This window comes from Myotis lucifugus, unplaced genomic scaffold (assembly GCF_000147115.1).
Source record: "Myotis lucifugus unplaced genomic scaffold, Myoluc2.0 scaffold_855, whole genome shotgun sequence".
NCBI lineage: Eukaryota > Metazoa > Chordata > Mammalia > Chiroptera > Vespertilionidae > Myotis > Myotis lucifugus.
Genome location: NW_005871903.1, coordinates 75,787 through 86,813, shown reverse-complemented (window position 1 = coordinate 86,813; position 11,027 = coordinate 75,787). Strand labels below are relative to the sequence as shown.

General features: G+C 44.1%; 1 pseudogene; it reads right to left on the bottom strand.

Annotated features, from left to right (window-relative positions):
• Positions 1-325: 325 nt before the first annotated feature.
• Positions 326-8,948, bottom strand: LOC102426788 (annotated as a pseudogene).
• Positions 8,949-11,027: the final 2,079 nt, after the last annotated feature.

The window sequence follows — 11,027 nt, the reverse complement described above, 5'->3', positions numbered from 1 at the left end:
GAGCGGTGAGAGTATGAGAGTGAAAGGGGGGGCGCCCTGCCAGGCCTGGAGGCCAGGACGGCTTCTTGAAGACGGTGGGCCAACGGGTGAGCAAACTAAATGGGCTGAGAGGAAAGACGTTATACCGACCCTGGCGCTTTAGCAATAAAAGTAGGAATGGTCTTGGAGTCAGGGATGTAGCTTTTATTAAGTTATAAAATATATCAATATTCCAAAATTCTTATCTATTATCTATCTATCTATCTATCTATCTATCTATCTATCTATCTATGGATCTAACTTTCTATGGAAAAATAACAGGTGGCACCAGCACTGCCAGCATCTCCTACATCACATAGCCATAGTACAGAGAAATGTCCATTTCTTTTTCCCTCTCAATGAGTTGCTGCATTTTCCCAAATTGGGCAGCATTCTCACGCTCTAGTTGAGCCTTCCTCTTCATGGCCTCTCGATCTGGCCTATGCTCATTTGTGATGGTTGTTGACATGACTGGCCCAAGGACATCAGGTTTCCTCCATGGAATTGGTTGGAGGGCGAAATCCAGGAGTAGATAGTGGTGTGAGGCTTGAGCGGAGTCTGGGGCTCACTCACAGCAGAGTGAACAGGCTCCCGCTGGGTAGAAGCACAAGAAGATATTTTGTAGGGCACAGGCCTAGAAGCAGGAGGCTGAGGGAAACTAGGCCGGGCAGGGTTCTTCAAACCTGGAACAGTTGAGTTGGTTGATGTTAGCCGAGCTGATCTGGCAGGACAGGTCAAAGATGCAGGAGTTGGCAGGGATGCGTTGACTGCAGCAGGCTTGGCAGGGTTGTTCACAGCAGGCCGATGTGATGCCAGAGACTGTGGCATATGAGGTAATGGACGAACTTGAGGCTTGTCCATGGTTGGAAAAACCAATGGCACCAACTTGACCTTCCCGGGAGAAGGCAGCTGGTCCTGGGGTGGAGGTGGAGATCCCTTCTCAGCACTTCCATGTGGTTTTTGGACTATGAACTTGAGTTTTCTCAGGACCTTTTCCTTCACGGGACCTATCCAGCCATGGCTTAATAGTTGGGCATGGCTGGGGGCCTTTGGGGTTGCTTGACTTTCCCAGGACCCGTGAGTAAGACAGGTGAGCTTTCTCATCAGTCATCTTGCCCAGTGCATGGAAAACCTGCACAGACCCCAGCATGTGCACACCGAGGCCGCTGCGAGGCTTTTTGATGGCCTCTTGTGGCAGCTCAGGATGACTTTTCTTCCTCTTCATCTTGGGAATGGCTGGCTTCTCCTCTGCCTTGACTTTGTTCCCTGACTGCTTCCTCTCCTCAGCACTCTTGGAGTAATTTTCTTTGTTTCTTTTGGTGTTTTCCTGCCCATGGCTCTTAGTATTGCTGGTCCTGCTGGCTGCAGCTTTCTGAGGTTTGCTGTTGGAATGCTTGGCCATGTTCGAAGGAGCCCTGGCACCAGCTGCAGCATTGCAAGGAACCACTTCTTCCACAAACACACAGTCTGGGCTCTCAGGCTTGATCTTGGTCTTGGGAGCATCAGCGATAGGCTCAGAGGCTTTATGTTTGATCTTCGAGCCTTGATCAGAGCGAGTCTTTCTGACACTTGACTTTTTCTGCACTTCATGCAACTTGAGGCCCCTGGTGTCTTTGGTTTTGATCACCTTGGGTCCTTGGGGCTGATCAAGGTCATCCAAGGAACTTAAGACCTGTGGAAGGTGAATACCCTTCACCAGTGTGTCGATGTCTGCAAAACTGTCATTAGATTCAGTCCCATTTTCAAGTGTCCCTTGGTCCTTAAGACTCAGGCTATTCTTTCCCCAACAAGAGTTGTCACAACCAGGCTGCTCCTCTTGGCCAAGGGGACCAATGCAGGCCAGCACCTGTGGACTGTCAGGCACTTCTAAAGGGAGCAGTGGAGGAGCCTCGTTTGCTGTTGGGATCTGGTACCCATTCCCGTGCTTGGAAAGCTTGGTTTTAATATTCTCCACATTCTTATTCTCTTTCTGTTCCTGGCTTGGAGCTGGCGGCAGTGCCAGGAGGTTAATAGGATTCTGGACTATGGGTGCCATTGAAATGTCCCCACTCTGAGGTGGCGGATGACTCTTAAGTACCTGGATATGTCCATTAATGCAGGACTTGGGGAATAATAGAGTAGGTGGTTAATAAAATATTTGGCCTGGAAGTTGCAATGCCAAGGAAATCTCCATCCCCAAGGAAGTCTCCATCACTACAATGGAATCAAGGGGAAGTTGGTCAGTCTCTGGTAATAAGATGCTCCCTCAGCACCACTGATGCAGCAATCATGTGCCTTCCAACAGTGGGAAAGGCATTTCTACAAGCTCTTTTGCAGGATCATGAAGGCACCGTGTGCTAGGAGATAAGAGGCAACTGTTCTGGTTCTTAATGGTGACCCTTTGATGTCATTTTTTAAATGATTTTATTTGCATTTCACAACGTTGTTATAAGTCAAATAAAAAATAAAAATTATTTTTACAAAATGTTTCGCATTCTCATATGGAACCCTTGTAATTCTCTCTACTTTCCTGAGTGAATAAAAACACTTCACACCAAGGACTAAGACAGGGAATGGAGCTCTTCCTGATGAAGCCTATAAGCAAGGGGAGATAATAGCCTGTTTGCTTTGGACAAGATGTTGGAACACATGATCCTCAATCCAGGTGTCAACTAAGGAAGTGATGGAAAGTTAAACGGGCACTGTCACAATAATGTACTGAAAGGCCTTAGAAGGAGACTAAAACAATCAATCAAGGGAGTTTATTGCAGTATTGTAGTACAGGAGGACTCATCAGGTAGGACAGTGGAAAGTGTGGTGTCCCTTGGTATGCTCTTGGAGTTCTCCTCCATGTAGCATCCATGGCTGTTAGTTTCCCACCTTCCCACCTCTGTCAGGTGTCCTCATAAGGAGTCTGACAATGGAGGGCATTGACTGAGGGTGGTAGGGGTTAAAGTCACAGGACTTACATTCCACCTGTCTGAGGACTCACCACTTCCCAGCAGCAGATTGACCCCAGTTTTGAATGCTGACCTTATTCCCCTTCCTTGTTTCTGTTTGTACTCACCTTCAAAACCTGTCTTTGTGATGGGTTGACGAGGCACAGAGTAGCAGATTCCAGAAGTGGAGGCTGGTGGTATCATGTTTGTGGACTGAGTCTCCTTTAGCACCACGACCATCCCAGGGTCAGGGGCAGAGGCCCTGCTCTCTGTGTAAGACACAGAGCCATAGGACTGCAGGTAGGGACCACCCTCTCCAGAGAGCAGAGGGTCCATTGTGCCTTGATTGTAGTAACACACATGATTTGCCACCTGGTAGGGATGTGACAGGCCCTGTCCCTGAATTGGTGCCCCCTGAATAAGGTTGACAGAAAGTGATGGATACTGAGGGGCCATATTATAGGCATCTGAGGTTTTCTCACACTGGGATGCCAGAGACATAGAGGAGACAGTTGTGTCCTGGTCAATGACAGTCACAGTGAATTTTCTGAGTGATGGTGACTTCTTTTCAGTGTCTCCTGTAAGAGCCCACTCAAAAACGTTAGGATTGGAAGCAGCTGGAATGGAGATAGGGATCTGGCCAGGAACTCCAGACAACATGGTTGTGCTAGAATGTTGGTAAAAGTAGGCACCACCCATGAGAGGTTGGAAAGAGGCGCCAGAGGCTGATGGCAGGAGCCATGATGAACTGTTGGCTGGAGCAGAGACACTGTAGAAATTGCAGACACTTCCTGCATTGCTCTCCACAGGAAGAGAGCGTTGCAGGGAGGTTGAAATTCCAAGGAAAGGTGGATTTTTGGAATTGTCTGTAGGGAACAAGAGAGTGATGAAAAAAATCAAAGAGATTGATAAACAATATGTGTGAAAAACAGCACTATTTTCAGATTGTTGCTTTCAGCCCTAGCTGTTTAGGTTCAGTGGATAGAGCATAGGCCTGGGAGTCCGGGTTCAATTCCAGTCAAGGGCACAAGCCCAGGTTGCGGGCCTGCAGAAGTCAGCCAATCAATGATTCTCATCATTGATGTTTCTCTCTCTCTCTCTCTCCCTCCCCCTTCCTCTCTAAAGTCAATTATATATATATATCGTGTACTGGTGCGGTCCCTCAGCCTGCCTGTGCCCTCTCATAATCCAGAACCCCTGGGAGGGATATGGGACTGCTGGTTTTGACCTGAGGGATGTAGTAGTGTGGGAAGCAGCAGGTAGACCGGGGAGGAGCCCGAGCCAGGGCCAGGCGCTGAGCAGATCCAGCTTGGTAGTGGTAGCACTGCCGCAGAGGTGGGAGAGGCTCATTCCGCTGCAGCTGCTCTCTCCATTCATGAGCCCAGGTGTCTGGTGCCCATCAGTCAGCTGAGCGGTGCTTCCACTGTGGGAGCAGCTCCTGCGTTGAGCACTTGCCCCTGGTGGTCAGTGCATGTCATAGCGGCCGGTCAACTGGTCATTCAGTCGTTTGGTCATTCGGTCACTTAGAGTTTTATTTATAATATAAAAACTTGAGCAAAAATGTATACAAGACCCAAGTGTTGTGCTTCATACATTGTTCTCTAGGCTAGAAGCAACCACTCCCTGACCCATCTCACTCCTGAACCTGCAGTAGGATTGATTTGTATGCTCTTTCCTAGAATTAAAGCATTTTAGAACCAGGAGTCCTTCAAGGATCCCTGTTCGAACATTCTCATTTCATGAGTGAGGGAACTATAGCTCGGTTCTCTCCCTACGTTAGTTTGAGTACCTGCTTCCATAACCTAAGCATCCCAACTTCTTTGCCAGAGCTCTGCGCATTACACTGCCAACATCTAAGAGCAATAGAACTTCTGATGCAGATGTTTGTTTGTCCAGGAGAAGACAGTACATCTATTGTCATGACAATCTTCAGCGTCTGATTTTGCCTGTGTCCTTCGCATGCTCTTCGTATAATTTTCATAGAAGCTCAATGCAGTTGGTAAACTTAAAGGGTTTTTCTTACTGTCTTCATGCCTGATTTCTGATCTTACCTGAGAATGACTATCTGAGAGTGAGTTTCTCAAGAAGTGAGGCATGTAGCAAACGTCAAAGCCTAATAAATTTACTACAAAATGAAGTTCTGCTTTATACCTGCAGTATCATAAAAGTAAATATTGCCTATTCTATTTTAGTGAATACTGTTAACCAGAAACAACCCACAATAGGTGATTTTGAGTAAGTTCTTAGCGAGTACGTATGGACAGAGGAGATATATCAGTAAAAACTGCATAACAAGCAGCACACTGCAATCACTGTTGATGTATATGTGCCTCCTATATATGCAGACCAATATTTCAGTAAATACTGGTTTAAAGCGGAGAGCAGAGTAAGTGTAAAGGAATTCCATTATTGTATTCTTTCGTGTTTCTCTGACTATTCCCTAGTAAGTAATAAATACTTAGTGTATTAGATATACATATTTCAATTAATATAATGTCATAACAAAGAGAAAAGAACAGTTGAAATGTATCATGAAGGTTTTTATATTTATCATAAAACCTAGATTATCATCATCTTCAACATCCAGGAAAGGGGTCGTATCCAAAGTCTTAAGAGCATTACCACTAGATTTTAATTTAAAATAAAATTAATGTTGGAATCCCCAAGATAATCCACAAAATTAATTTTGAGAAATTAGCGATGTGGGGCTTGATGCTCTCTTTTTTTCTGTAAGTAGCTAAGATTTGGAATGAGGCAATGGCTGTGTATCAGTGATACACAGTGCCCAAGCCCTGCCCAGTGACTTTGAAGATGAAGAGCGTCTTTGACTTCGAACATACTAATCACACGAAGGATGTATTCTTTCTGATTCCATTTAGGATATATATTTCTTTTAAAGTCTTACTTTTTTTCTTTTACTAGAGAAAACATTGTCACAGTTTAAAAATCAGAATGAATTGAAACACTGAAAATTCTGTTATTTCCAATGCCCTAGAAAATCACCTTTCTTAGTTTCTTGCATATAGGAAACATCATTTCTGAAATACATTTTTAAATGTTTATATTGCAAACTGTCACATGCCACCTGTGTTCAGAGGGGCAATAAAAAAACAATGGCAGGAGACTTGAAGATGGCGGCATAGGTAAACACCGGAGATTACTGCCGCAAACAACCACTTCAAAAATACAACTAAAAGACGGAACGGACATCACTCAGAACCACAGGAAGGCTGGCTGAGGAGAGATTCTTCAACTAGAAGGAAAGACAACAGCATACTGAGGCTCAGAGGAGGCGCAGTATGGAAAATATAAAGGTGCGGTGGTGTGCGCGCAAAGCGGGGTGGTGGCTGAGGGCGCGGTTGTCGTTTTCAATCAGGAGGGAGTCTCAGACTCTGAGCTCCAGACCCGGGCGAGTCTCTAGGGACTCAGACTCAAACAGGAGAAGTGGGATTATCTGGCATCAGTTGGAACGTGAGGGCAGCTTTCTCTCCGAGGTTTGCAGCGGTTGCTGGGGTTCTGAGAAGCAGAGCCTCTGGGAACTGGACTGAGAGCAGACATAACTGCTCCCTCCGCCCGCCCTGTTGATCCCCTGCGACCCGCTCCGCCCAAGCCCTGCGCAGTGCCATTTGCCAGATAGCCTCAGGCAAAGGCTAGATTAGCACCTCTCCAGAGGACAGAAGTTTTCCCACGGCAGACACAGGTGATTCTCACAGCCAGTCTGCCTGGTGGTCTAATCCCTCTAGTATTAACTACAACAATCAAGGCTTAACTAGAACAAGACTGCGCACAAAGACCATAAGGGGGTGCACCAAGAAAGCATAAAAAATGCGGAGACAAAAAAACATGACAGAAATGGAGGATATAGAGCTAAAAAACGCAATTTTGAGGGCTTGCAATAATGTGCTACAAGCTGCCAATACACTTGATGAGAGCCTCACGAAATCTAATGAGACCCTCGATGCTGTGATAAAGAACCAACTAGAAATTAAGCATACACTGACTGAAATAAAGAATATTATACAGACACCCAATAGCAGACCAGAGGAGCGCAAGAATCAAGTCAAAGATTTGAAATGTGAAGAAGCAAAAAACACCCAACTGGAAAAGCAAAATGAAAAAAGAAGCCGAAAATACAAAGATAGTGTAAGGAGCCTCTGGGACAGCTTCAAGCATACAAACATCAGAATAATAGGGGTGCCAGAAGTTGAGAGACAGCAAGATATTGAAAACCTATTTGAAGAAATAATGACAGAAAACTTCCCCCACCTGGTGAAAGAAATGGACTTACAGGTCCAAGAAGCGCAGAGAACCCCAAACAAAAGGAATCCAAAGAGGACCACACCAAGACACATCATAATTAAAATTCCAAGAGCAAAAGACAAAGAGAGAATCTTAAAAGCAGCAAGAGAAAGAGACTCAATTACCTACAAGGGAATACCCATACAACTGTCAGCTGATTTCTCAACAGAAACTTTGCAGGCCAGAAGGGAATGGCAAGAAATATTCAAAGTGATGAACACCAAGAACCTACAACCAAGATTACTTTATCCAGCAAAGCTGTCATTCAGAATTGAAGGTCAGATAAAGAGCTTCACAGATAAGGAAAAGCTAAAGGAGTTCATCACCACTAAATCAGTATTATACGAAATGCTGAACGGTATCCTTTAAGAAGAGGAAGAAGAAAAAGGTAAAAATACAAATTGTGAACAACAAACATGCATCTATCAATAAGTGAATCTAAGAATCAAGTGAATAAATAATCTGATGTACAGAATGAACTGGTGATTATAATGAATCAGGGACATAGAAAGGGAATGGACTGACTATTCTTGGGGGAGGAAAGGGGAATGGGAGATGCGGGAAGAGACTGGACAAAAATCGTGCACCTATGGATGAGGACAGTGGGTGGGAAGTGAGGGCGGAGGGTGGGGCGGGAACTGGGAGGAGGGGAGTTATGGGGGGGGGGAAAGAGGAACAAATGTAATCTGAACAATAAAGATTTAATAAAAAAACAAAAACAAAGGCAACTGAATACGATTGTTTTGATACACCGCTTTGGCTAGTGGTGCCCTACTCCAGACTTACTTCCATTCTTATTCTATCAATGTAAGCACTTGCTGAGATCCACATTAGTTTGCCTTAGTCCGAGCTCATTTCACCCTCTGCTCTTTCTGCTTTCATTTAAAACCTTTGGTTCCCTCCAATATTCCATTCCAAACTGATCTTTTTGCTCTCATGAGCTCTTTCACGCTCTCCTTGTTCATTTTTATAGTTTAACCTCCTTTCTGCTTGTGTTTTTCCCTCCCTCTTGGTTCCTGTTGGCCTGTGCTGATGAAAAATGTTCTAATTTTTTTTACATTGAAATACTTGCCTTCCCATAGCCCAGCACTCTCCATCCTCTCTCCCTATTCCTTCTGTTATCCTACTTTGGATAGAAAACTCCAAAACCACATGAATATTACTTTGGAACAGCACTCAAATTAAAATACTAAAGTTGAAACCTTGGTGGTGGAAGATCATTACACATGAGACATCATAATTAAAATGCCAAGTTTTAATTATGTATTGCTAGTTTTCTACATGACTGAGGTTTTCTTTCTATTGCTGTTGAAACACTATCAAGAAGTCTTGATTTCATTGTCAACAGGAGTGTTCTTTAAAACTCCATATTAGAGAAGGAAGGGATTAGAGTCCACAGCCATTCTAACATCTGAATGTAGCAGATGAGGAAAAAACAGATTTTGTGAGAGAGTCAATGACTTGTCCAAAGTCACATTGCTAGTAGATGTCAAAATCTAAACTGAAATTAGGTCTGCAGACTTCTATATCATATTTCCCCAAATTATTCTATGGTCTTTTGACTCTATTGCTAAATTTAGGGGGAAACAAACATCCAATGAAAAACTTCAAAAAGGTTCTTTCCTTACCTGACATGGTCAGAGAAGAAGAGCAAATATCAACTCTAGATGCAAGGGATGAGGATGTCTCCGTGGCTGAAGCCAAAGAGCACATGTGTCCAGTATGAAAGTCACTGGTCATACTGGCCACTGGTCACTGGTCACCAGTTACTGGTCACTGGTCAGTTGCGATGATCCAAATTTATTTACAGACAACTCCATGGGCACCCCAAGATTCTACCAGGTGGTGGTAGGTTTGGTGGGAGAATGATGTCACAAAGCAGGCAGTTTAAAGGGATGAGAGAGCCAATCGGGAGGTCAGGTTCCCAAGAAGACAGGATTGGATAGCGGGAGCTGTAGGGGAGCTGAACCAACCTAAATGGCTGAGCTCTCAGGACAGATGGGCTAGATGACAATACAGCTGTGATAGTCTCACTTTCCCCGGCCTCTTATGTTAGGGAAGTAATCTCAGTTTGTTACAGACGTTCATGAATATAATGAACTACTAGTTACTTATATTCTCCATATTGTATTGTATAACATGTTTATCATTATATATTTTGCTAATATCCTTAGAGAGAATGGAAAGGGGCATGTAGGTTGCACACTTACAGTTGTTCTGAAACCATACCAGTCCATCTCATTAGTGAATTTACTGTGGCTTTTGAGGAGAAAAGGAAGGGATTAAGGAGCTCATTCTGTCAGTTGGTTGAACAGTAAAATGAAGTTTCTTGAGTGTATTTTGTGCAGAATGATGTGGTCCAAGGCTCTTCCCTTGTAGTTTCTTCTCCTTGAATCCTACCCTCCCTGGGCTGGGCTGGGCCAGACTAGGTTGACTTGCATCTCCTACCACTCCCATTTTTTCGCCTTCTTCATTGTAGGCGTTGATTGTAGACAAGCTGTGATCTTGCATTCTGACACTCATGGATGTTACTTCCTGTCCACTTCCAGCAGCAAGGTCTTCTTTGTAGTGTCTGATGCTTCCCCCAATGGACTCTGTCCATTACAAGCAACGACCACAGAGCTAGGTGTCAGCTGACTCAAACCTTTCCTCTTCCAGCCTTGGGTTGCACTTCTTCTGCCCATAATTTGCTCCCTCAGGTTCCTTTGTCCATGTAGGCATCCTGCCGTCCTGCCCTATCATATGTGAGAGGCCTTCACGATGTTTTCCCTTTTCCTTCTCTCATAAAGTGTATCCGGTGTGGCAGTTACTGCAGTCTCCTTCCCCTTTGCAAACAGCCACTGTAGAACTTTGGGCCTCCAGGATTCTCTGTCTGCCATGCTTGGGTGTAAGGCCAGGCAAAAGTGACGAGGAGACTAGTTAGAGAAAGACAAGGACATTCCTGGAGACTATGGGACAGGCAAAGTGAAATCGTACAGACAAAAGACATTCATGTGGATATTTCAGGTTTTGTGAAAAATACGTTGACACATTTTGGTCTCATTTTGTATGAAGAGAACAGACAATTTACATGTATACAAAACTTATCTAGTGCAGCAAATGCAAGGAATTTTGCTCACTAGGGATTATAATCTTCAATATATTTTCACTTTCTTTTATGTCTTATTACCTCATTTATATGTCATTTGTGTGTTTGCAGTACACAGATTGTTTTATGCTGTGTGTCAATGCTCTGGTTTGTTCATTTGTTTTTTTCCTAGTAGTACTTTTTATTGATTTATTCATTTTTATTGTTGTATTAGAGATGACTTCTTTATTTTCTATTTTTGTTTTCCCCCCTATTGAACCACTCCACCCCACCCCACTACACCCCTACCATCCCGCCTTCTACCTTCACCACTCCATTTTCTGTGTCCATGGGCTATGCACATATGCACACAAGTTCCCCAGTTCATCACACCCACACCCACACCCCCACCTTCCCTCTGAAATTTGTCAATCTGTCCCATGCTTCTATATCTCTAGGTCTACTTGGCTCTTCAGTTTTTTTTGTTCCTTAGATTCCACATATGAGTGAGATTATGTAATACTGGTCTTTCTCTGGCTTATTTAGCTGAGCATAATACTCTCCAGGTCTATCCATGCTTTGCAAATGGGAAGAGTTCTTTCTTATTTTACAGCCGCTTAGTATTTCATTGTGTAAATGTACCACTGCTGTTTTATCCACTCATCTGCTCATGGGGACATGGGCTGTTTTCCAAGTATTAGCTATTTTAATTTGTGCTGCTTTGA